General features: G+C 45.8%; 1 long non-coding RNA gene across 1 annotated transcript in view; it reads left to right on the top strand.

Annotated features, from left to right (window-relative positions):
* The first annotated feature begins 1865 nt into the window (after positions 1–1865).
* LOC140408811 (uncharacterized) overlaps positions 1866–26143 on the top strand; it is a 29081-nt gene continuing 4803 nt past the window's right edge. The window contains exons 1-2 of the long non-coding RNA XR_011940205.1: positions 1866–2798; positions 18733–18791. This is a non-coding gene — a long non-coding RNA (uncharacterized lncRNA). The remainder of the gene's footprint in view (positions 2799–18732; positions 18792–26143) is intronic.

Consider the following 26143-nt stretch of genomic DNA (forward strand, 5'->3'; position numbering starts at 1 on the left):
CCACTCATCCACACAAGCTGCAAAAACATCAAACCTGTTGAATAATGGCAATGGCTAAAGCTCTCTCATCGCTCCTTCAGGATCCCCATACCTGCCACTCTTACAATCACACCCTCCTGTCTCAGATGACAGACCAATGCTGACATGCCGTGCCTATGAGTTGTGACTCATGGGCACGTGGGTAATGGTTAAAAGACAGAAAACTGCATGGGAATAAATAGGTAATTTTAAATTGTTACCATTGGCGTACTGGAAGGATCAGTGCCAGAGTCTCAGCTAATTACTATCTCACAATTTATATGAACAACTTAGATGAAGTGACATATTCAAGGGTGACAGGTGATGTAAAATTAGGTAGAAAAGTAAAGTTTCTGCAGAGGGATATAGATAGATGAAATGAATGGACAAGCAGATGGAGTATAATGTGAAGAAATTGGTCGTAAGAATTGAAGAACAGATTTTTTTTTAATGATGAGAAACCATTAAATCTTGATTTTCAGAAAGAAACATTAACCTACAGGTACAGCAAACAATTAGGAAGGCCAATGATATGTTGGTCTTTATTACAAGAGTGCTGAAGGAAAGAGTACAGAAGTCATTTTGCAGTAGTGGGTATAGTACTGTGAGTGTATCTGCACCACTTGAACTGCAGCATTCCAAGTGGAATACTCACTAGCACCGTCTCAATGGCAATTAGGGATGGGTAATAAAGGCTGGCCTAGCCCACATCCTGAGAAAGAATACCCAAAAGAACGTTTCGGGTTTTGGTGAAACCACAACTGGAGTACTCTGTGCAGCTTTGACCTCAACGCCACAGGAAGGATATTGCCTTTGATGGGATGCTACAGAGATTCACGAGATTGATTTATGGGACGAGAGAATTGTCCAGTGAGGAGAGATTGATTAGAATGGGCTTATGCTCTATGGAGTTTAGAAGAATGAGACATGACTTCATTGAAGTATATAAAATTCTGAAAGGACTTGTCAAGGTAAATGCAGATAGGCTGTTTTCCTTCACTGCAGATTCTAGTCTGTTAGGGGCTGGTTTAGCATAAGGCTAAATCGCTGGCTTTGAAATCAGACCAAGGCAGGCCAGCAGCACAGTTCAATTCCCGTACCAGCCTCCCTGGACAGGCGCTGGAATGTGGCGACTAGGGGCTTTTCACAGTAACTTCATTTGAAGCCTACTTGTGACAATAAGCGATTTTCATTTTTCAAAGTGTTAGGGGCCATAGTCTCAGGGTAAGGAGTCAGCTATTTTGGAGAGAGACGAGGAAAAATGTTTTTAATTTTTGGAATTCTCCACCCAAGAGGGCTGTGGCTGCTCATCTATTGCGCATATCCAAAGTTGAGATCGCTAAATGTTTGAATTCTAAGGGATATGGAAATCACGCGGGAAAAGTGAGGAACAGCCATGGGCTGGAATTCTCCGGCCGTTGGGATTCACTGTTCCCGCCAGCAGCGTACCTCCATCCAATGGTTTCCCGGCAGTGTGGGATGGTTTGAATGGGAAATCCCACTGACAAGTGGTGGGAGTAGAGAATCCCCTGCCAGCGGACAGCATGCCACCGAGAAACAAACGGCTGGGGAACCGGAGAACCCCACCCATAATCTTGTTGAATGCTGGCGTAAGCATTTCGTATGATGTAGGTCTTATGATGTAGGTCTTTCTGGCAAATAATTGGAGTGTCATAGTATTTCAGATCTAAATTTTCTTAGCTTCAGTTTCTAAAACCCTTCACAAACCCTAGAAGAAACAGTTATGTTTACCCTCCATGTGAAATTCCAGTTAACCTCTCTTTCTGGCCAGAATTCTCGGTCCGCTCACGCCAATGGAATTCTCTGGTCCTGCTGCAGTGTATGGAGTTTCGGCTGAGCGTCAAATTCTCTGTTCTCATTGGCAGCGGTGGTGGGGCGAACTCAGATCGGAAAATCCCGGCATTTCTTTTTGATCCCTCTTGACCCACTGTGCATTTCCACCATTTGACCATTTCCTTTCGGGTTTTCAGTTTTTGCTTCAACTCGACGAAAAACAAACTTGCTTTTTCACAAGCAAGTGGAGAACCCTATATTTAATGCATACCTATCAATAGTCTTTTTCGCAAAGTGTTTTGAGAAAATGTTGGCCCAGCACAATTTTTCTGTTTTTTTTTACCTGTTATTCATTAAAATTGAGCAATTGCCATTTGCCGCAGTGTAGCCTGCTACAATTAGAGAAGTGAGAGTCCTGGCAGATAGACTGCTCTGTAATTAACCTCAAAAATGTCTTATGATCAATGCAGCAGGTGAGTTTAGGGTCAGACAATTGCATCAATTGTTCACGATGGACTGCCAATTTACTTGATCTGGTGGTGTAACTGAAAAGTGACAAATAGTTACCTAAAGTTGTAGAGGACAGTCAAGACAAACAATCAATCTAGAAATGGATGAGAACCTAGTGCATAAGAGGGAATCTTGCTCCAAAGTATGCTTACAGTACATAGAAACTACAATGGAAGAGTTTGAAATTCTGCTCTACTTAACTTATTGTCAGCACAAGCAGCATTGATGCTACTTTGCACAGGAAGAGAAGTGAAAGCTCTACTGGAGGTGGTGTTTGAGATAAAACTGCAATCTTACGGCATGGTACTCCTGGCACCATATCAGTCAGAACTGAGTGATTTTATCCCCTGAAAAGCATTATGGAGTGGCTGGTACCTCGTTGGCTGCTTGCATGGGGGCTACAAAGCACTGAGGGAAGAAGAGTGGATCAACAAAAAGCAAAATGTAGCAATCAGAAATAAAAACAGCATATGCAGGTCAGTATGGTTTTTTTTATTCGTTCATGGGACATGGGCATCGCAGGCTGTGCCAATATTTATTGCCGATCCCTAATTGCCCTTGAGAGGGCAGTTAAGAGTCAACCACGTTGCTGTGGGTCTGGAGTCACATGTCGGCCAGACCAGATAAGGATGGCAGATTTCCTTCCCCAAAGGACATTCATGAACCAGATGGGTTTTCACGACAATCGACAATGGTTTCTTGGTTATCATTAGACTTTTAATTCTAGATATTTCAGTGAAGGAAAAAACTGAATCAGAGTGATCAGAACACATCAGACAAACATTCTCTCATAGATACATAGAACATACAGTGCAGAAGGAGGCCATTCGGCCCATAGAGTCTGCACCGACCCACTTAAGCCCTCACTTCCACCCGATCCCCATAATCTAATAACCCCTCCTAACCTTTTGGACACTAAGGGCAATTTAGCTTGGCCAATCCACCTAACCTGCACATCTTTTAACTGTGGGAGGAAACCGGAGCACCAGGAGGAAACCCATAAATACTGTAACTTGCATCATTGAGAACTTATGTTGCCTCTTAAAACAGTCTCTCAGTACCAAGTGAGTATTTTGATTGAGGGTGCAAAGCAACCAATTTAACCTGTACCTGAAACAGCATATAGACTTCTCTTATAGGCCGGGATTTGGTCCATGAATTGAGTACGCAGAATCAGGAGAATTCCTGGGTCCACTAACTTTTAAAAAGTGGCTGTTCAGGGATCAGTTTCTGAATTTGGTGGGAAGGGTGAGCAGGCTAAATTAGAATGTTAGCGGTGCGATCCCGGGTGTAGTGAGGAGGATGTTGGGTGTGGAGGTGGGCTGGGCGTAAGGCCTGCCTAAGGACTTCAACACTGTGTCCTAATGTTTTTTTTAAAGAATTAAACATCCCACCCAGCCTGCACCACTCTCCTCACTTCACCCCACATTTTTTTTTTTTTAAATAATATTTTATTGAAAATTTTTGGTCAACCAACACAGTACATTGTGCATCCTTTACACAACATTGTAACAATACAGATAATAATGACCTTTTTTAAATTTAAACAAAAACAACAACAAATAAATAAATATTAAATAACAAAAAATAAAAACTAGCCCTAATTGGCAACTGCCTTGTCTCAGGCCACACCCCCCCCCCCATCCCCCCCCCGTCCCTCCTCCCCCCCAAGTCCTGGGCCGCTGCTGCTGCCTTCTTTGTTCTCCCCTATCTATCTTTCCGCAAGATATTCGACGAACGGTTGCCACCGCCTAGTAAACCCTTGAGCCGACCCCCTTAGGACGAACTTAATCCGCTCTAACTTTATGAACCCCGCCATATCATTTATCCAGGTCTCCACCCCCGGGGGCTTGGCTTCTTTCCACATTAGCAATATTCTGCGCCGGGCTACTAGGGACGCAAAGGCCAAAACATCGGCCTCTTTCGCCTCCTGCACTCCCGGCTCTTGTGCAACCCCAAATATAGCCAACCCCCAGCTTGGTTCGACCCGGACTCCTACTACTTTCGAAAGCACCTTTGTCACCCCCATCCAAAACCCCTGTAGTGCCGGGCATGACCAAAACATATGGGTATGATTCGCTGGGCTTCTCGAGCACCTCGCACACCTATCCTCCACCCCAAAAAATTTACTGAGCCGTGTTCCAGTCATATGTGCCCTGTGTAATACCTTAAACTGAATCAGGCTTAGCCTGGCGCACGAGGACGACGAGTTTACCCTGTTTAGGGCATCTGCCCACATCCCCTCCTCAATCTCCTCCCCTAGCTCTTCTTCCCATTTCCCTTTTAGTTCGTCCATCATAGTCTCCCCTCCGTCTCTCATTTCCCTATATATATCCGACACCTTACCGTCCCCCACCCATTTCTTTGAGATGACTCTGTCCTGCACCTCTTGTGTCGGGAGCTGCGGGAATTCCCTCACCTGCTGCCTCGCAAAAGCCCTCAATTGCATGTACCTGAATGCATTCCCTTGGGGCAACCCATATTTCTCGGTCAGCGCTCCCAGACTCGCAAACTTCCCATCCACAAATAGATCTTTCAATTGCGTTATACCTGCTCTTTGCCACATTCCATATCCCCCATCCATTCCCCCCGGGGCAAACCTATGGTTGTTTCTTATCGGGGACCCCCCCAGTGCTCCGGTCTTTCCCCTATGTCGTCTCCACTGTCCCCAAATCTTCAGTGTAGCTACCACCACCGGACTCGTGGTATAGTTCCTTGGTGAGAACGGCAATGGGGCTGTCACCATAGCCTGCAGGCTGGTCCCCCTACAGGACGCCCTCTCTAATCTCTTCCACGCCGCTCCTTCCTCCTCTCCCATCCACTTACTCACCATTGAAATATTAGCGGCCCAATAATACTCACTTAGGCTCGGTAGTGCCAGCCCCCCCCTATCCCTACTACGCTGTAAGAATCCCTTCCTCACTCTCGGAGTCTTCCCGGCCCAAACAAAACCCATGATACTCTTTTCTATCCTTTTGAAAAAAGCCTTCGTGATCACCACCGGGAGACACTGAAACACAAAAAGGAATTTCGGGAGGACCACCATCTTAACCGCCTGCACCCTCCCTGCCATTGACAATGCTACCATATCCCATCTCTTGAAATCTTCCTCCATCTGTTCCACCAACCGCGTCAAATTTAGCCTGTGCAATGTGCCCCAATTCTTAGCTATCTGGATCCCCAGGTAACGAAAGTCTCTTGTTACCTTCCTCAACGGTAGGTCTTCTATTTCTCTACTCTGCTCCCCTGGATGCACCACAAACAGCTCACTCTTTCCCATGTTCAATTTATACCCTGAAAAATCCCCAAACTCCCCAAGTATCCGCATTATTTCTGGCATCCCTTCCGCTGGATCCGCCACATATAGTAGCAGATCATCCGCATATAAAGATACCCGGTGTTCTTCTCCTCCCCTAAGTATTCCCCTCCATCCCTTGGAACCTCTCAGCGCTATCGCCAGGGGCTCAATCGCCAGTGCAAACAGTAATGGGGACAGAGGACATCCCTGCCTTGTCCCTCTATGGAGCCGAAAATATGCCGATCCCCGTCCATTCGTGACCACACTCGCCACTGGGGCCCTATACAACAGCTGCACCCATCTAACATACCCCTCTCCGAACCCAAATCTCCTCAACACCTCCCACAGATAATCCCACTCCACTCTATCAAATGCTTTCTCGGCATCCATCGCCACTACTATCTCCGTTTCACCCTCTGGTGGGGCCATCATCATTACCCCTAACAACCTCCGTATGTTCGTGTTCAGCTGTCTCCCCTTCACAAACCCAGTTTGGTCCTCATGAACCACCCCCGGGACACATTCCTCTATTCTCATTGCCATTACCTTGGCCAAGACCTTGGCATCTACATTGAGGAGGGAGATTGGTCTGTAGGACCCGCATTGTAGCGGATCCTTTTCCTTCTTTAAAAGAAGCGATATCGTTGCTTCTGACATAGTCGGGGGCAGTTGTCCCCTTTCCTTTGCCTCGTTGAAGGTCCTCGTCAGTAGCGGGGCGAGCAAGTCCAAATATTTTCTGTAAAATTCAACTGGGAATCCGTCCGGTCCCGGGGCCTTTCCCGTCTGCATGTTCCTAATTCCTTTCACCACTTCTTCTACCGTGATCTGTGCTCCCAATCCCATCCTTTCCTGCTCTTCCACCTTGGGAATTTCCAGCCGATCCAAAAACTCCATCATTCTCTCCCTCCCATCCGGGGGTTGAGCTTCATACAATTTTTTATAAAATGTCTTAAACACTTCATTCACTCTCTCCGCTCCCCGCTCCGTCTCTCCATCTTCGTCTCTCACCCCCCCTATTTCCCTCGCTGCTCCCCTTTTCCTCAATTGGTGTGCCAGCAATCTGCTCGCCTTCTCTCCATATTCATACTGTACACCCTGCGCCTTCCTCCATTGTGCCTCTGCAGTGCCTGTGGTCAGCAAGTCAAATTCCACATGCAGCCTTTGCCTTTCCCTATACAGTCCCTCCTCCGGTGCTTCCGCATACTGTCTGTCCACCCTCAAAAGTTCTTGCAACAACCGCTCCCGTTCCTTACTCTCCTGCTTCCCCTTATGTGTCCTTATTGATATCAGCTCCCCCCTAACCACCGCCTTCAACGCCTCCCAGACCACTCCCACCTGAACCTCCCCATTGTCATTGAGTTCCAAGTACTTTTCAATGCATCCCCTCACCCTTAAGCACACCCCCTCATCCGCCATTAGTCCCATATCCATTCTCCAGGGTGGACGCCCTCTTGTTTCCTCCCCTATCTCCAAGTCTACCCAGTGTGGGGCATGATCCGAAATGGCTATAGCCGTATATTCCGTTCCCCTCACCCTCGGGATCAATGCCCTACCCAACACAAAAAAGTCTATGCGTGAATAGACTTTATGGACATAGGAGAAAAACGAGAACTCCTTACTCCTAGGTCTACTGAATCTCCACGGGTCCACCCCTCCCATCTGCTCCATAAAATCCTTAAGCACCTTGGCTGCTGCCGGCCTCCTACCAGTCCTGGACTTCGACCTATCCAGCCTTGGTTCCAACACCGTGTTAAAGTCTCCCCCCATTATCAGCTTTCCGGTCTCTAGGTCTGGGATGCGTCCTAGCATTCGCCTCATAAAATTGGCATCGTCCCAATTCGGGGCGTACACGTTTACCAACACCACCATCTCTCCCTGTAATTTGCCACTCACCATCACGTATCTGCCCCCGTTATCCGCCACTATAGTTTTTGCCTCGAACATTACCCGCTTCCCCACTAATATAGCCACCCCCCTGTTTTTCGCATCTAGCCCCGAATGGAACACCTGCCCTACCCATCCTTTGCGCAACCTAACCTGATCTATCAGTTTCAGGTGCGTTTCCTGTAACATGACCACATCTGCTTTAAGTTTCTTAAGGTGTGCGAGTACTCGTGCCCTCTTTATCGGCCCGTTAAGCCCCCTCACGTTCCACGTGATCAGCCGAGTTGGGGGGCTTCCCACCCCCCCCCCTTGCCGGTTAGCCATCATCTTTTTCCAGCTTCTCGCCCAGTTCCCACGCGGCTGTATTTCTCCCAGACGGTGCCCCCCCGCCCATCCTTTCCCGCACCCACTCCCCCCTTTCCCCAGCAGCAGCAACCCAGTAATTCCCCCCTCCCCCCCCCCCCCACCCGCTAGACCCCCCGCTAGCGTAATTACTCCCCCCATGTTGCTCCCAGAAGTCAGCAAACTCTGGCTGACCTCGGCTTCCCCCCGTGATCACGGCTCGCCCCGTGCGGCGCCCCCTCCTTCCTGCTTCTCTATTCCCGCCATAATTATCATAGCGCGGGAACCAAGCCCGCGCCTCTCCCTCGGCCCCGCCTCCCATGGCCAACGCCCCATCTCCTCTCCCTCCCCACCTCCCCCCATCACCACCTGTGGGAGAAAGAAAAGTTACCATACCGCAGGATTAATCATACAATCCCTCTTCGCCCCCCCCCCCCCCCACTCGTCCCACCACTTTGTCCAAACGTTCATTTTCGTAGTCCAATCATTCCAATTTTTCTTCTACAATAAAAGTCCACGCTTCATCCGCCGTCTCAAAGTAGTGGTGCCTCCCTTGATATGTGACCCACAGTCTTGCCGGTTGCAGCATTCCAAACTTTATCTTTTTTTTGTGAAGTACCGCTTTGGCCCGATTAAAGCTCGCCCTCCTTCTCGCCACCTCCGCACTCCAATCTTGATAGACGCGGATCACCGCGTTCTCCCATTTACTACACCGAGTTTTCTTCGCCCATCTAAGGACCATTTCTCTATCCTTAAAACGGAGAAATCTCACCACTATGGCTCTGGGAGCTTCTCCTGCACTCGATCCTCGCACCATCACTCGGTATGCTCCCTCCACCTCCAACGGACCCGTCGGGGCCTCCACTCCCATTAACGAGTGCAGCATCGTGCTCACATATGCCCCGACGTCCGCCCCCTCCACACCTTCAGGAAGGCCAAGAATCCTCAAGTTGTTCCTCCTTGCGTTATTTTCCAGTGCCTCCAACCTCTCCACAGATCATTTCTGGTGTGCCTCCTGTATCTCCGACTTCACCACCAGGCCCTGTATGTCGTTTTCATTCTCTGCTGCTTTCGCCTTCACGACCCGAAGCTCCTGCTCCTGGGTCTTTTGTTCCTCTTTCAGCCCTTCAATCGCCTGTAATATCGGGGCCAACAACTCTTTCTTCATTTCCTTTTTTATCTCCTCCACGCAGCGTTTCAAAAACTCTTGTTGTTCAGGGCCCCATATGAAACTGCCACCTTCCGACGCCATCTTGGTTTCTGCTTGCCTTCCTTGCCGTTGTTCCAAAGGATCCGCTGCAATCCGGCCACTTTCCTCTCCTTTTTCCATCCGTGTCCAGGGGGAACACCCTTCTGGTTTACCGCACGGTGTTTTCAGCCGTTAAAATTGCCGTTGGGGCTCCTATCAAGAGCCCAAAAGTCCGTTTCACAGGGAGCTGCCGAAACGTGCGACTCAGCTGGTCATCGCCGCACCCGGAAGTCTTCACCCCACATTTACCAACTCATGCCACATCATATCCTGTACCCACCCTCATAACCACTCATATCCTCCATGCCAACCTATTCCCTGATACCCGCCCCCACTGTCCATCATACCCTTCATACCAACCTATGCTCCTGTACATACCTCATGGCCCTTTATAGCTTATATATACCAAATTAATAGCTGTCATGTCAACCCATTCACCCTACCCACATATCCTTTGCCCTTATGCCTATCATGCCAACTTGCCCAATATCCTCCATGGGCAGATCTCATGACACGTGCAGAGATGGGACAACATAAAATTTTATGCAATCAAGTTCGAAGTGTTTGGAACATAGGATATAGAACAGTACAGCACAGTACAGGCCCTTCAGCCCATGATGTTGTCCCGGCCTTTTATCCTAATCTAAGATCAACCTAACCTACACCCCTTCAATTTACTGCTGTCCATGTGCCTGTCCAAGAGTCGCTTAAATGGCCCTAATGACTCTGACTCCACCACCTCTGCTGGCAGTGCATTCCACACACCCACCACTCTCTGTGTAAAGAACCGACCTCTGACATCTCCCCTATACCTTCCTCCAATCACCTTAAAATTATGTCCCCTCATGACAGCCATTTCCACCCTGGGGAAACGTCTCTGGCTATCTACTCTATCCATGCCTCTCATCACCTCTTACATCTCTATCAAGTCACCTCTCTGCCTTCTTCACTCCAGTGAGAAAAGCCCTAGCTCCCTCAACCTTTCTTCATAAGGCATGCCCTCCAGTTCAGGCAGCATCCTGGTAAATCTCTTCTGTATCCTCTCCAAAGCATCCACATCCTTCCTATAATGAGGCAACCAGAACTGGACTCAATATGCCAAGTGTGTCTAACTAGGGTTTTCTAAAGCTGCAGCAAAACCTCTTAAACTCAATCTCCCTGTTACTGAAAGCCATACGCCTTCTTAACAACCCTATCAACCTGGGTGGCAACTTTGAGGGATCTATGTACATGGACCCCAAGATCCCTCTGTTCCTCCACTCTTCCAAGAATCCTGCCTTTAACCCTGTATTCAGCATTCAAATTTGACTTTCCAAAATGAATCACTTCACATTTATCAAGGTTAAGACTTCACTATATAAAAAAAAACATGCTCATTCATAAAAGCTCTTGACTACATTTACTTTTTTTCAACTACATAAGGCCTTATAACAACAAGCATTTCATTCAGGTGCACAATCCCTTGTAACACTGCGTGTTGGAATTCGTTGTCCCACGTCAAAGAGTCTATAACCATTTGTCGCTGGCAATGAAACTGTGAAATGGCAAGCACCCTACTGTGATAGTGGATGGTTGTAAAATCAGCCATGCAGCATTAATCCAATAATGGAGGCTGTGAGGCTTATGTCAATAGACAGAGAGAAATAGCAAGTGTAGTAGTGCAGCCCCTTAAAAGGGGTGGGCTTTGAGGTGCACATGACTGGCATAGGACCAATGGCATGGGAGCACACAAAGCAAGACCAACAGAGAGAAAGCATGGGACCCTGAGTATAGGGGCTGGGGCAGTGTAGATCCCGGAGATGGAGAGTTAAGACCTATTCAGCATTACTCTGTGCCTGTATATAGTTGCCTTTGTCTAATGTTAATAAACCTCTTTTAGTTGTTATTGGATGTAGGGGACGCAGGGTGGAACAGTGGTTAGCACTGCTGCCTCACAGCACCAGGGACCCAGGTATAATTCTGGCCTTGGGTGACTGTCTGTGTGGAGTTTGCTCATTCTGCCTGTGTTTGTGTGGGTTTCCTCCGTGTGCCCCAGTTTTCTCCCACAGTCCAAAGATGTGCAGGTTAGGTGGATTGGCAATGCAAAATTGCTCCTTAGTGTCCAAAGATGTGTATGTTTTAAGGGGTTATTGGGATAAGGCAGGGGAGTGGCCTTAAGAGGAGTCCTCTTTCAGAGGGTCGGTGCAGACTCAATGGGCCAAATGGCCTCCTTCTTAATTGTAGGTATTCTATGATTCTATTCTATGATGTATCCAGTACATTTTCTCGAGCCACCACCACAAGCAACATTTTTTTAAAATAAAAAGAGTCCAAAATTTTATTTCAAAGATTTAAAGTGCAGGACATTTAAATGCCTTGACAGCTCCTTTTAGGAGGTGCTTTTGACAGTTCCTCTTGATACTTTTGACAAGTCCTCTTGATATTTTTGACAGGTCCTCTTGACAGGTCCTCCGAAAACTTTTGACAGGGCCTCGTGATAAGTCGTTTTGACAGTTGATTTTGGCAAGTCTATTGATAGTCCCAGTGACCGTTAATGATTTTATGCACTTTTTAATGACAATTCGTGCCTAATTTTAATAATTCTAAAGCCCACCTGATCTCCTCAAAGGGTAAATGATTGCCACCAAAGGTCACCTGACGTCTCTCAAAGTTATCATGGAACCAGATGCAGGGGAACCTGCACCTCTACAAAGGTACACCCTGGCTATCCAAAGAAATGCACAATGTTTGAACTGAACTTTTCAGCTTTTCTCTACTCACTTTTGCTTTCTCACTCCTCGGCTACCAAAATCTGATTTGAGTGGAGGCAGCTGGTAATTTAAATGGTGAACGGACTCCATGAATCACGCATGTATGAAACATGTCCATTTGAAACATGTCCATTCCCACTCCTGCCAAAATGGAAACTGCCAGGGCTCTTTGTTGTGGCGAATATCTGAGTCAGAGTTTCTTGGTCATTTCAATCAACTCATTGACAAAATAATGTATTGGGTTAAGCTGAGTCATAATTTACAGAAATAATAGTGGATTTCAATCCCTTCTGTACCATGACTACTTGGCAAAAAGGCAATTTTTCTCACAACAGATTCAGCTTCTTCTTAGAATGCTCTTACAGCATCTTCAAAGAATTGTAATGGATTAATAATATTTTGTCTAAAGTAGACAAAATTTGAGGTTCAAGACACTTGCTAAGAGAATAAAACCAAAAGATTCCATGGATATTGAACGAACAAACATAAATAATACCACGCAAAGTGAAAAAAATAAAACAATTTGCAATATCTTATACTTCAGTATTCAGGGATAATTAACATGTGAATTAACATTAACATGACATGTGAATTAACATGCAAACCATGTTGGAATGCATCACACTGCACAATAAAGAACACGTGCGACCAAGACAGAGTCCATAGATTTCTGAGGAACATTTCTCAGGGGTTCCAAATATTTCACTTCTGAAAAGCAAGTCTGTGGAATCTCTCAAAGCTGCTTCAACCTGGACTGCCTCAATGACTGCACACCTCACAGGGTTTCAATTTCATGATCTGAAACTCCGTTCGCTTGAATTTCTAAGTCATCAATCTAACCTCTACTTACTGGCACAATTTCAGCTCTTAATTTTTAAAAATAAACTTAGAGGATCCAATTTTTTTTTCCAATTAAGGGGCCATTTAGCGTGGCCAATCCACCTAGCCTGCACAGCTTTGTGTTGTGAGGATCAAACCCACGCAGACGCAGGGAGCATGTGCAAAGTCCACACAGACAGTGACCGGAGCCGGGGTCGAACCCGGGTCCTCAGCGCCGTAGGCAGCAGTGTTAACCACTGCGCCACTGTGCCACCCTTTACATTTCTTAATAGTCTGTTAGTTTTACTTCATAGCCACTGCTCCTGGATTTCGCCAAAATCCATTCTCCCCAGATCTAGCAAGCTATAAATTGCTCCCAGGTCTTCTTCTGACCCCTAACTCTTTACAGCACAGAGCTTGGGATCTGTTGCCAACTTCTCAGCTCCTTTGGACCTCCTCTGAGCCCTAACTTCACAAAGCTATCAACTGGCCCCTGAGACTCCTCCTGAGGCTCTACAACACAGAGCCAACACTTTTTCTGACTGGAGTCTGCGAATATCAGCACCTTTTCGGTGTGGCAGTTACCCCTGCTGCAAGCTATTCATTCACCCAGAAAACACACAGATAAAGTTAGGGTTTAGTCTTTCTTTTATTTAGTTAATTAACTTAAAAGTTGCTGTTTGGTTTAGAAGAAGGTGAATTTTCAATAAGCTTTAAACAGGCTTCTACTTGTAGGCACTTGCAGCTGGAGCTTGTTAATTAGTTAATTGGATTAGGCCAGTTTTTCAGAGGCTAGATTCACAGTATAAAAGTGATCCCCTACAGTGCAGACTTTGTTTGCACTGAGTGCTGAATTTGGTGCATTTGAGTGCGATAGTGAGAGTTTGGTGACCGAGGGAGTGCTGAATTTGGTGCATTTGAGTGCGATAGTGAGAGTTTGGTGACCGAGGGAGTGCTGAATTTGGTGCATTTGAGTGCGATAGTGAGAGTTTGGTGACCGAGGGAGTTAGGTGAGGAGGGAGTAAGGTGCTCCTTTCATTTTGTTTCCGACATTTCCGCAAAGAGTGAGAAGAGAGCCAGGAGTTTACAGAGAGTGCAGCTGACTGGGAGCAGTCTGAGGGCGGAGATCTAGTTAGTCCACACAGCAGCTATATTCTGTAAGGTAAGAGGGGATGGAGGCTAGGCCAGTTACATGCTCCTCCTGTAGGATGTGGGTGGTGAGGGATACCACCGGTGTCCCCGCTGACTATACCTGCGGGAAGTGCACCCAACTTCAGCTCCTCAAAGACCGTGTTAGGGAACTGGAGCTGAAGCTGGATGAACTTCGGATCATCCGGGAGGCAGAGGGGGTGATTGAGAAGAGTTACAGGGAGGTAACCACACCCAAGGCACAGGACAAGAATAGCTGGGTTACAGTCAGGGGGAAAAAAACAAACAGGCAGACAGTGCAGGGATCCCTCGTGGCCGTTCCCCTTCAAAACAAGTATACCATTTTGGATGCTGTTGGGGAGGATGACCTACCGGGGGAAGGCCCTAGCGGCCAGGTCTCTGGCACTGAGTCTGGCTCTGGGGCTCAGAAGGGAAGGGGGGAGAATAGAAAAGCAATAGTTGTAGGAGATTCAATGGTTAGGGGAATAGATAGGAGATTCTGTGGTCGCGAGCGAGACTCCCGGAAGGTATGTTGCCTCCAGGGTGCCAGGGCCAGGGATGTCTCGGATCGTGTCTTCAGGATCCTTAAGGGGGAGGGTGATCAGCCAGAAGTCGTGGTGCACATTGGTACCAACGACATAGGTAGGAAAAGGGGTGTGGAGGTAATAAACAAGTTTAGGGAGTTAGGCTGGAAGTTAAAAGCCAGGACAGACAGAGTTGTCATCTCTGGTTTGTTGCCAGTGCCACGTGATAGCGAAGCTAGGAATAGGGAGAGAGTGCAGTTGAACACGTGGCTGCAGGAATGGTGTAGGAGGGAGGGCTTCAGGTATTTGGATAATTGGAGCGCATTCTGGGGAAGGTGGGACCTGTACAAGCAGGACGGGTTGCATCTGAACCAGAGGGGCACCAATATCCTGGGAGGGAGGTTTTCTAGTACTCTTCGGGAGGGTTTAAACTAATTTGGCAGGGGAATGGGAGCCGGATTTGTAGTCCAGCAACTAAGGTAGCCGATATTCAGGACGCCAAAGCGTGTAATGAGGCAGTGGGGAAGGGAACACTGACAAAGGAGAGTACTTGCAGGCACGGAGATGGGTTGAAGTGTGTATACTTCAACGCAAGAAGCATCAGGAATAACGTGGGTGAACTTAAGGCATGGATCGGTACTTGGGACTACGATGTGGTGGCCATCACGGAAACTTGGATAGAAGAGGGGCAGAAATGGTTGTTGGAGGTCCCTGGTTATAGATGTTTCAATAAGATTAGGGAGGGTGGTAAAAGAGGTGGGGGGGGGTGGCATTATTAATTAGAGATAGTATAACAGCTGCAGAAAGTCAGTTCGAGGAGTATCACCCTATTGAGGTAGTATGGGTTGAAGTCAGAAATAGGAAAGGAGCAGTCACCTTGTTAGGAGTTTTCTATAGGCCCCCTAATAGTAGCAGAGATGTGGAGGAACAGATTGGGAAACAGATTTTGGAAAGGTGCAGAAGTCATGGGGTAGTAGTCATGGGCGACTTTAACTTCCCAAATATTGAGTGGAAACTCTTTAGATCAAATAGTTTGGATGGGGTGGTGTTTGTGCAGTGTGTCCAGGAAGCTTTTCTAACACAGTATGTAGATTGTCCGACCAGAGGAGGGGCAATATTGGATTTAGTACTGGGTAATGAACCAGGGCAAGTGATAGATTTGTTAGTGGGGGAGCATTTTGGAGATAGTGACCACAATTCTGTGACTTTCACTTTAGTAATGGAGAGGGATAGGTACGTGCAACAGGGCAAGGTTTACAATTGGGGGAAGGGTAAATACGATGTTGTCAGACAAGAATTGAAGTGCATAAGTTGGGAACATAGGCTGGCAGGGAAGGACACAAGTGAAATGTGGAACTTGTTCAAGGAATAGGTGCTACGTGTCCTTGATATGTATGTCCCTGTCAGGCAGGGAAGAGATGGTCGAGTGAGGGAACCATGGTTGACAAGAGAGGTTGAATGTCTTGTTAAGAGGAAAAAGGTGACTTATGTAAGGCTGAGGAAGCAAGGTTCAGACAGGGCATTGGAGGGATACAAGATAGCCAGGAGGGAACTGAAGAAAGGGATTAGGAGAGCTAAGAGAGGGCATGAACAATCTTTGGCGGGTAGGATCAAGGAAAACCCCAAGGCCTTTTACACATATGTGAGAAATATGAGAATGACTAGAGCGAGGGTAGGTCCGATCAAGGACAGTAGCGGGAGATTGTGTATTGAGTCTGAAGAGATAGGAGAGGTCTTGAACGAGTACTTTTCTTCTGTATTTACAAATGAGAGGGGCGATATTGTTGGAGAGGACAGTGTGAAACAGATTGGTAAGCTCGAGGAAATACTTGTTAGGAAGGAAGATGTGTTGGGCATTTTGAAAAACTTGAGGATAGACAAGTCCCCCGGGCCTGACGGGATATATCCAAGGATTCTATGGGAAGCAAGAGATGAAATTGCAGAGCCGTTGGCAATGATCTTTTCGTCCTCACTGTCAACAGGGGTGGTACCAGGGGATTGGAGAGTGGCGAATGTCGTGCCCCTGTTCAAAAAAGGAACTAGGGATAACCCTGGAAATTACAGGCCAGTTAGTCTTACTTTGGTGGTAGGCAAAGTAATGGAAAGGGTACTGAAGGATAGGATTTCTGAGCATCTGGAAAGACTCTGCTTGATTTGGGATAGTCAGCACGGATTTGTGAGGGGTAGGTCTTGCCTTACAAATCTTATTGAATTCTTTGAGGAGGTGACCAAGCATGTGGATGAAGGTAAAGCAGTGGATGTAGTGTACATGGATTTTAGTAAGGCATTTGATAAAGTTCCCCATGGAACTTTAGTTTCTTCAGTTCCCTCCTGGCTATCTTGTATCCCTCCAATGCCCTGTCTGAACCTTGCTTCCTCAGCCTTACTAAACTTCTGCTTATGCAGAAAGTAAGGAGGCATGGGATAGTGGGAAATTTGGCCAGTTGGATAACGAACTGGCTAACCGATAGAAGTCAGAGAGTGGTGGTGGATGGCAAATATTCAGCCTGGATCCCAGTTACCAGTGGCGTACCACAGGGATCAGTTCTGGGTCCTCTGCTGTTTGTGATTTTCATTAATGACTTGGATGAGGGAGTTGAAGGGTGGGTCAGTAAATTTACAGACGATACGAAGATTGGTGGAGTTGTGGATAGTAAGGAGGGCTGTTGTCGGCTGCAAAGAGACATAGATAGGATGCAGAGCTGGGCTGAGAAGTGACAGATGGAGTTTAACCCTGAAAAGTGTGAGGTTGTCCATTTTGGAAGGACAAATATGAATGCGGAATACAGGGTTAACGGTAGAGTTCTTGGCAATGTGGAGGAGCAGAGAGATCTTGGGGTCTATGTTCATACATCTTTGAAAGTTGCCACTCAAGTGGATAGAGCTGTGAAGAAGGCCTATGGTGTGCTCGCGTTCATTAACAGAGGGATTGAATTTAAGAGCCGTGAGCTGATGATGCAGCTGTACAAAACTTTGGTAAGGCCACATTTGGAGTATTGTGTACAGTTTTGGTCGCCTCATTTTAGGAAGGATGTGGAAGCTTTGGAAAAGGTGCAAAGAAGATTTACCAGGATGTTACCTGGAATGGAGAGTAGGTCTTACGGGGAAAGGTTGAGGGTGCTAGGCCTTTTCTCATTAGAACGGAGAAGGATGAGGGGCGACTTGATAGAGGTTTATAAGATGATCAGGGGAATAGATAGAGTAGACAGTCAGAGACTTTTTCCCCGGGTGGAACAAACCATTACAAGGAGACATAAATTTAAAGTGAAAGGTGGAAGATATAGGAGGGATATCAGAGGTAGGTTCTTTACCCAGAGAGTAGTGGGGGCATGGAATGCACTGCCTGTGGAAGTAGTTGAGTCGGAAACATTAGGGACCTTCAAGCAGCTATTGGATAGGTACATGGATTACGGTAAAATGATATAGTGTAGATTTATTTGTTCTCAAGGGCAGTACGGTAGCATTGTGGATAGCACAATTGCTTCACAGCTCCAGGGTCCCAGGTTCGATTCCGGCTTGGGTCACTGTCTGTGCGGAGTCTGCACGTCCTCCCCGTGTCTGCGTGGATTTCCTCCGGGTGCTCCGGTTTCCTCCCACAGTCCAAAGATGTGCGGGTTAGGTGAATTGGCCAATGATAAATTGCCCTTAATGTCCAAATTGCCCTTGGTGTTGGGTGGAGATGTTGACTTTGGGTAGGGTGCTCTTTCCAAGAGCCGGTGCAGACTCAAAGGGCCGAATGGCCTCCTTCCGCACTGTAAAATGATAATCTATGATTAATCTAGGACAAAGGTTCGGCACATCGTGGGCCGAAGGGCCTGTTCTGTGCTGTATTTTCTATGTTCTATGTTCTATGTTCGATGTAAAGTAACACTCTAGAAATGTCTTAATCTCCACCCATCCCCCTTATGACGTTCAGCCTTCCAGGATTCACAGAATTCTTTTATTGAATTGCTGTTTTAATTCTCAAAACAAAACAGCTTTCTGGGCTGCATTTCTTTGCAAACAGTGCCGACACCTATTCTCCAATTCTCCAGCTATGTAATCCCATTTTTCTAGCTATTAACCCCAACATGCCCCCAACTTTTTAAATGTACTAGCTTTTTAGCTGCTTTCATTGTATGTATCCCATTTTCTATAGTTAAACTTTCATCTTCCCAGAACAAGAAATTACTTCTTAAATATTGCTATGAATCAAGAACTAGGTATGCATAACAGTGTAATGGAAATAAAGCTTTCTGTAGCAATACATTCGAAAATTATGGTAAAATACAAATTAGGTAAAATTTCATTTGGGTAAAGTAGGTGTTTTACTGCAGGCTACTGTTTCAGAAGTATCTTTATCGCTGCTGTATTATTCCACACTCCATTGAATGTATTCTGTTTTCTATCTTGCAGATGAACATTCTTAGATGCCCGTACAAGACTAATGCTGAATGTTTTGAAATATCCTAATTGTAAGAATTCTACATCATTACTAACTTGACAGTATCGGATTGTTCTAAATACATCCAAATAGAATGATATTTTATTTTTATCATATACAAAAACCACAATCAAAAGCGAATCAGAAACTTAATTCATTTTTTTCATATTAAAAGCTAAAACTCTTAGCCTTTTACACTTTTGTTTTGTTTATCATGATTAGGGATATCTATATGTGAGGACAGGAACATAACTGACACACAATGGACAGTGTGCAGTGCCTCCTGGCTACTCCATTGCATGGTTTCCATACAGAGTGCAGCTTGTTGTACTCTGTTTTAAACCAAAGTCTTAACCCGAACCTAAGAAGAACATTCCTTGCTGTGCTAGTTTGACATTCCCTTTCAGGAACCATCCAACCTTATCTTCATTCAAATTGGGATTGCCAATTTGGAGCAGTTTTGTTTTGTGAGTCCATGCCCACTAGGAACTGCACAAACTTATTTCACAAAGGAGCCTTACAGTGATCAGAGCAAAGGAGCATTGGTTTGTAGCTGAATTCAAACTTAACTCCTGGAGCAGAAAAGACAAATTGTTAACCTATTGTTTTGCTGATGGGTAAACTTAGTGCAGCATTTGCTGTTTGCCATTATATGGGAACGCAATATTGAAGAAATGCAATGTAAAAATAAGTAGCACTGCGCAGCATCTCACACTACTTTCATAAAACTTGATACTTGCACCTATCATAATGAACAATCAAGTCTATTTCATTAAGCACAAGGAGATGCCACAAAGGAAGAATAGGATTCCTGCATTGTACCGAAGGCTTTTGAATGGCCTCCTCAAATTAGCTATTTGCTCCAAAGTCTAGAGGAAAAATTAATAAAATATTTTTTTACTAATTATCTCTAATTGGCACGCATGTTTTCTAACAGCTGGAATAAAAGTTGTTTAGCTTGAATGGTGAGGTGGAGACATTCATTTCTCAAAGGACTCCAGATGAAAGATAATTTGTCGTCCTAATGCTCTCTTTGGACAGGTGACATAGCAGCTCTGTTCAAATCATGCCTATTTTGTTGCCCCCATATAACATAACCCCATTGCATGCTAGAGCAGCCAATCTCAATTAAAAATCAACAGCGAATCAATTAAAGATCAATAGCACTATTATCAACCAAATCAAATGAACAGCAACAGTGTGCTCACATTAATCTCTTCAATAATTCCTATCTCTGGGCTTCTGTAAATGCAGCAATGCAAGTGCTTATTTTGGCAGTGGTAGAAAAGGGGAGGTAGCTGATCAGCCACTCATTATACACCTCACTTAACTTTCTTTTCATGGCATGCAGCAATTCCACCATTGATCATTTGCCAGCCGAGGCAAAATTTTAGTCCAGCCTGATATTTCCTTCTTTTAACTATTTTTAAATATACAATCATTCAAGACATTACCAGCTGATATAGCATAATAAATTTACTTTCTGAAATTGGAAATGGTATAAAATCTCATTACATTAAAATACATTAAATATGTTCATCTGAGGTAAATGATCTCCTAAAAGACTCAGTTTGGAATTATCTCCATAAACAGTGAAAACAGGGTATCTTGTCTGTGCAACAGGCACTTAAGCACCAGCCATCCTCATTAAGAGAACAAGGTTTGAACAGAGCTGTAAATAAATGTTAGTGTATTTTATTGAAATGATTAGGAAAACGGTGACCTTGCCTTCAACCTTTCTAAAAAGTGAGGTTTAAATATGATAAACATAAAATAGGTCAATTCTGTACCAGCTGAATATTTACATGTAATTCATTTACATAATTAGCATAACTCATGACCATATTCTCCCTAATAGCAGTATAAAAATACTCTCCATGTATTGCAAAGATAGGAATTGGATTTTAAGAGCCATTTGGAGAAAGATTATTTTCAAATTAACCTAATTTGCATATCTAAACTAATATTAATAGCATCATTTATCAATATGTTATCACCAACAGCAAAAAGGTTGCACACTTTAAGTCTTAAAAATAGAACTTTGGATTTTGGAGCTGGAGAAGAATGTTGAATTGTTAATTTACAAAATTTACATATGCTAATTAAGTGTGATTGACACAATTAATTGACTTGCCAATAATATCATAAAAAATTGACTCTTAAATTTGGTAATATATTTGAGTAACTAGCTTAATTTGAAAACAGTTTGACTATAAAACTGTCACTTCTCCAAAAATTGAGAAGTAAGCTTTGGAAATCATCTCTTTTAACATACTATTGAATTACTGGGTGGTGTTGTTTGATCCATATGAAATATGAATAGATCTTTGCACAAATTATTATCAGAATTCTGCAAGTTCTTAAAGAGCACAGGACTTTGTGTAGTTGAATAACAACAGTGGATTAGAAGTGCTACTTTTTTATCTTGGCCGGTACTAAAATAGTTAAAGGGTGGGATCTTGGTCTGTGTTCAGATGTTGTTTAGCCATTGATAAAAGTATATTAAGAACCTTAAAGCTTCAACAATAAATGGCTGCACATGGAAAATGTACAACTGACTTCTACTTTAAAGCAGATTAAGGTGATATTTTTACATCATAGAATTTCCAGACATTCACTTGAAAAAGAGATAGGTGGCAACACTCTGGCTGATCCAGCACCAGAGAGTGGACTGCAAGCCGTTATTCTGTGTAATCTTACCTTTGTCATAGGTTCAATATATATACAAATTGACAGTAATAATAAGAACTCAATGATTGCAAGACAGAATGGGTTCACATATTATTCAGCAATCTCGCTTCGAGTGCAACTTTTTCCCCCAGAAAACGTCCATCCGTAGCATAGTTGTAGATGTGCTTGTTCATATCCTCCAGGCACAATGCTTCAACCAAGTGGAACTACTGACAAAACCTTGTATCATCATGGGAGCTGTGGTTTGTAAGCTTGCAACATTTACAATGCCTGCCAAGAGGTTTTTTTGTCAATCTTTTGATGATCAGCTGCCTTCAGAATCAAGTTTCGAATAATTCTCTTCTATGCATTGCCTAAGCACCAAGTGGCCACATGATATCCCGTCATAGAGGTCGGCATAGATTAAGACCACTCCGCGGTGGGAGGCAGATATTCAACATGGATACAGCTCTAATTTGGAACGATTCTGTGGTCTTACTGGCATTATGCTGCTGGTGGAGCAGACGGGGGTGATGGCGGTAAAAGCCACATCTGCAGACTAAACAATTTCTCCAGAGTGGTTTACCTTCCACTCTGAGGTACCTAACGCACCAGCTGTTACCATTTTTTCTCATTTCATCGGAGGGTGTCTCCCAAGCTGTCTCAGCAGCACCTGTGGTACAAAAGGTTAATAGATGGGATATGCTAATATATGATGAAGATGACGATGTACCAGTGACACTAACCAGTCTTGTCTTGGACTCACAAGAGAGTGGCTGGTAGTTACATGCCCACTCTCTAATCTGTTTAAGTGTAGTCCTAATAAACAAGTATTAAACAGATATCAGAGTATCCCTGCAGCCAGTTCCAGAACCATGTCCCACGTCAAGATTCAAGAGAGAAGGCCCTAATCTCAGAACAGTGTCCACCTATTCCATGGAGTTTCTAAGACTATGGAGCTGCTGGCCCTCTGGGCTGGCAGCATTGGAAGCCTGTCTGCCATCCTTACCAGGACAGTGAGAGTTGGGGAGGCTAATTAAGAGGCCACCTCCTGGAAAATTGTGCCATCAATGTGCTGATGGCATGACCAGGGTCTGGACCCCGTTTGGTCCTTTCCTTGAGCCCAATATTTTGTATATTGCAACTCTCAGGCCATATGCTTCCATTCCTGCAAAGCTCCTTGGCTTAATTACAGTGAAAGTAGAAATCTAAAATTCCATTTTCCTCCCTTTTATAGAATTATAGAATGATCTAGCAAAGAAGGAGAGCATTCTGCCCATCGTAACTGTGCTGGATCTTTGATAAAGCTGTACAATTAATTTCACTCACATGCCATTACCCCTGAGTCCTATGTTTTTCCCTTAAATCATTTATGAAAATTCTTTTTGGAAGTTACCAAATGTTCTGCCATTGTAAATAATTGAGAATGCATGAAGTTATGCTTGGTAGCATCCCAACGTCAGTGACATTTTTAAAACTGTTTTTGGTGGAAGAGACCAAATGGTATCCTTGATTTTTTTTCGCATTCTTCAATGAATACATGACACAACAAACTTTTTTTTGAATGTGGGCATTGTTTGAAAATCTTGAAACTAGAGGTTAAGAAATAGATTTTGAGGTTATACTGCAGTCAGTGCAAAGTCAATGTGGAATGTGCCTAACAGTTCTGATAAGTAATCGGAGTGCAGACCACTCGAAAAGTGATGGATGGAACTTCAGTCTGAATCCAAACGGAATGGGTTGGAACCACAGACAGTCCCTGAGGAGAAATACCAATCCCTGTGATGTGTTGGGTGCTCTGGATCCTTGGAACACATACAGGCCACCAACATTTGAAATAGTGCAACACTATTTTATTAAGTCAGAAACTGTTGAACATATTTTCACTGTGGGTTAACACGATATTAGATTGAACTAAAGACCTATGCCTTGTCCTAACCAGTCTATGCACTCAGCACATGGTGAAGATCTGTGCTGTAAGCTGTAAGCTCTGTCCTACTAGGAGGCGACACTGGAGGATCACGTAGCATGCATGGAACGAGACGAAGGGCGCGTCGATTGCAGCGCAGAATGGAGCCATCTGGTAGACAAACCAGGAACGAGCGGGGGGGCCACCTGCCGAAGGACAACAGCGGTTGCAGCCCAGCCAACATCCGGAAGATGGACGCGGACGTTGTTATCTGGAGCCAGAGCAGGGAGATCAACTGCACGGGACTCATAAGCCGCCTTGTGCTGTGCACGAGACAGCTGCATCCGGTGAAGGACCGGAACGTGGTCGAGGTCTGGGACATGAATGAACGGACCATCGTCCTCAGGGTACGACCCATGAGCAACTGGGATGGCGACAGGCCAGTGGACAGTGGGGCGGAGCGATAGGCCAGCAAGGCAAGGTAGAAATCGGACCCAGCACGGCAGCCTTGCAGAGGAGCCGTTTGACTATATGTACTCCCTTCTCCGCTTTGCCGTTGGATTGGGGGTACAGGGGACTGGATGTCACATGGGCAAAATTGTACTGCCTGGCAAAGTTGGACCATTCCTGGCTGGCGAAGCAGGGGCCATTGTCCGACATAACCGTGAGCGGGATGCCGTGTCGAGCAAAGGTTTCCTTACAGGCACGAATGACTGCAGATGAGGCGATGTCGTGCAACCGTATCACCTCCGGGTAATTCGAAAAGTAGTCCACGATCAGGACATAGTCTCTACCCAGCGCATGGAACAGGTCGATGCCCATTTTGGTCCATGGTGACGTGAGCAACTCATGGGGCTGCAGGGTCTCACGTGGTTGGGCCGGCTGGAAGCGCTGACAAGTGGGGCAGGTGAGCACTGTGTTGGCTATGTCCTCATTAATGCCAGGCCAGTACTCTCCCTCTCGGGCCCATCGGCGGTACTTTTCCACGCCAAGGTGGCCCTCGTGTAGTTGTTCCAGGACGAGCTGGCACATGCTATGCGGGATGACAATGCGGTCCAGTTTTAGAAGAACCCCGTCTACTACCGCCAGATTATCTCTGACATTATAGAACTGAGGGTATTGGCCCTTGAGCCACCCGTCTGTTAGGTGGCGCATGACACGCTGCAGCAAAGGGTCAGCCGCCGTCTCGCGGCGAATGTGGATGAGGCGTTCATCCGTGGCAGATAGATTGGAGGCCGCGAATGCCACATGGGCGTCAACCTGGCAGACAAATCACGCTGGGTCACATGGAGTGTTGACTGTCCTGGAGAGAGCGTCAGCAATGATGAGGTCTTTGTATACCAGCTGGAAGTCATATCGCTGGAGCTTGAGAAGAATACACTGGAGGTGAGGCGTCATGTCGGTCAAGTCTTTCTGTATTATATTGACCAGCTGGCGATGGTCGGTGTCGACGGTGAATTGAGGAAGTCCGTACGCATAATCGTGAAGCTTAACCACACCAGTCAGAAGGCCCAGGCACTCCTTTTCTATCTGCGTGTAGCGCTGCTCCGTGGGGGTCATGGCGCTTGACGCATATGCAACAGGTGCCCATGATGAGGCCTCATCACATTGAAGGAGCACCGCCCCAATGCCGGATTGACTGGCATCGGTCAAAATTTTGGTCTCCTTTGCTGGATCAAATAAAGCTAAGACCGGGGCCGTGGTCAGTTTTGTTTTGAGTTCTCTCCATTCGCGCTCATGGGCAGGGAGCCATTGGAAGTCTGTCGGCTTCCTGACCAGGTTCCTGAGAGCCGTGGTATGAGAGGCGGGGTTAGGGATGAACTTCCCTAAAACATTGACCATGCCCAGAAATCGGAGGACCACCTTCTTGTCCTCTGGTGTTTTCATAGCTGTGATGGCAGCTACCTTGTCCGCATCTGGCTGCACAGCCAATTGGGAGATGTGGTTCCCAAAGAACTTGAGTTCCGTCTGACCAAAGGAGCATTTGGCCCTGTTGAGGCAGAGGCCATGCTCACGTATACGTTTGAATACACGCTGGAGCGACTAACATGCTCCTGCGGGGTGGTGGACCAAATGATTATGTCGTCGACATAGAGGCGAACACCTTCAATGCCTTCCATCATTTGTTCCATAATCCTATGGAACACTTCTGAAGCTGATATGATCCCAAACGGCATCCTGTTGTAACAATATCTGCCAAAGGGGGTATTAAATGTGCAAAGTTTCCTGCTGGATTTGTCGAACTGGATTTGCCAGAATCCTTTTGAGGCGTTGAGTTTGGTGAAGAGCTTGGCGCGAGCCATCTCACATGTGAACTCTTCACGCTTGGAAATTGGATCATGCTCCCTCATGATATTGCGATTTAGATCCTTGGGATCAATGCAAAGTCTCAATTCGCCGGAAGGCTTTTTTACACATACCATGGAACTGACCCAGTCGGTTGGTTCCGTGACTTTGGAAATCATTCCTTGGTTCTGGAGGTCCTGCAGCTGCTGCTTGAGGTGGCCCTTAAGGGGCGCTGGGACTCTGCGAGGTGCATGCACCACAGGCGTGGCATTCTGTTTTAATAAGATCTTGTAGATGTACGGGAGCGTGCCCATGCCCTCAAAGGTGTCATGGTGCTGGTTGATAATGGTGTCGAGCTGCGCCCTGAAGTCGGTGTCCTGAAAGGCAGACGTGTCATCAGGAGAGAGTGAGTGAACTCTCTGAACTAGGTTCAACAACTTGCATGCCTGCGCGCCAAGCAGGGAGGCTTTCGAGGAGCCCACGATTTCAAAGGGAAGGATGGCTTTGTGTGAGCTGTG

Source organism: Scyliorhinus torazame, chromosome 3 (genome assembly GCF_047496885.1).
Source record: "Scyliorhinus torazame isolate Kashiwa2021f chromosome 3, sScyTor2.1, whole genome shotgun sequence".
Taxonomy (NCBI): domain Eukaryota; kingdom Metazoa; phylum Chordata; class Chondrichthyes; order Carcharhiniformes; family Scyliorhinidae; genus Scyliorhinus; species Scyliorhinus torazame.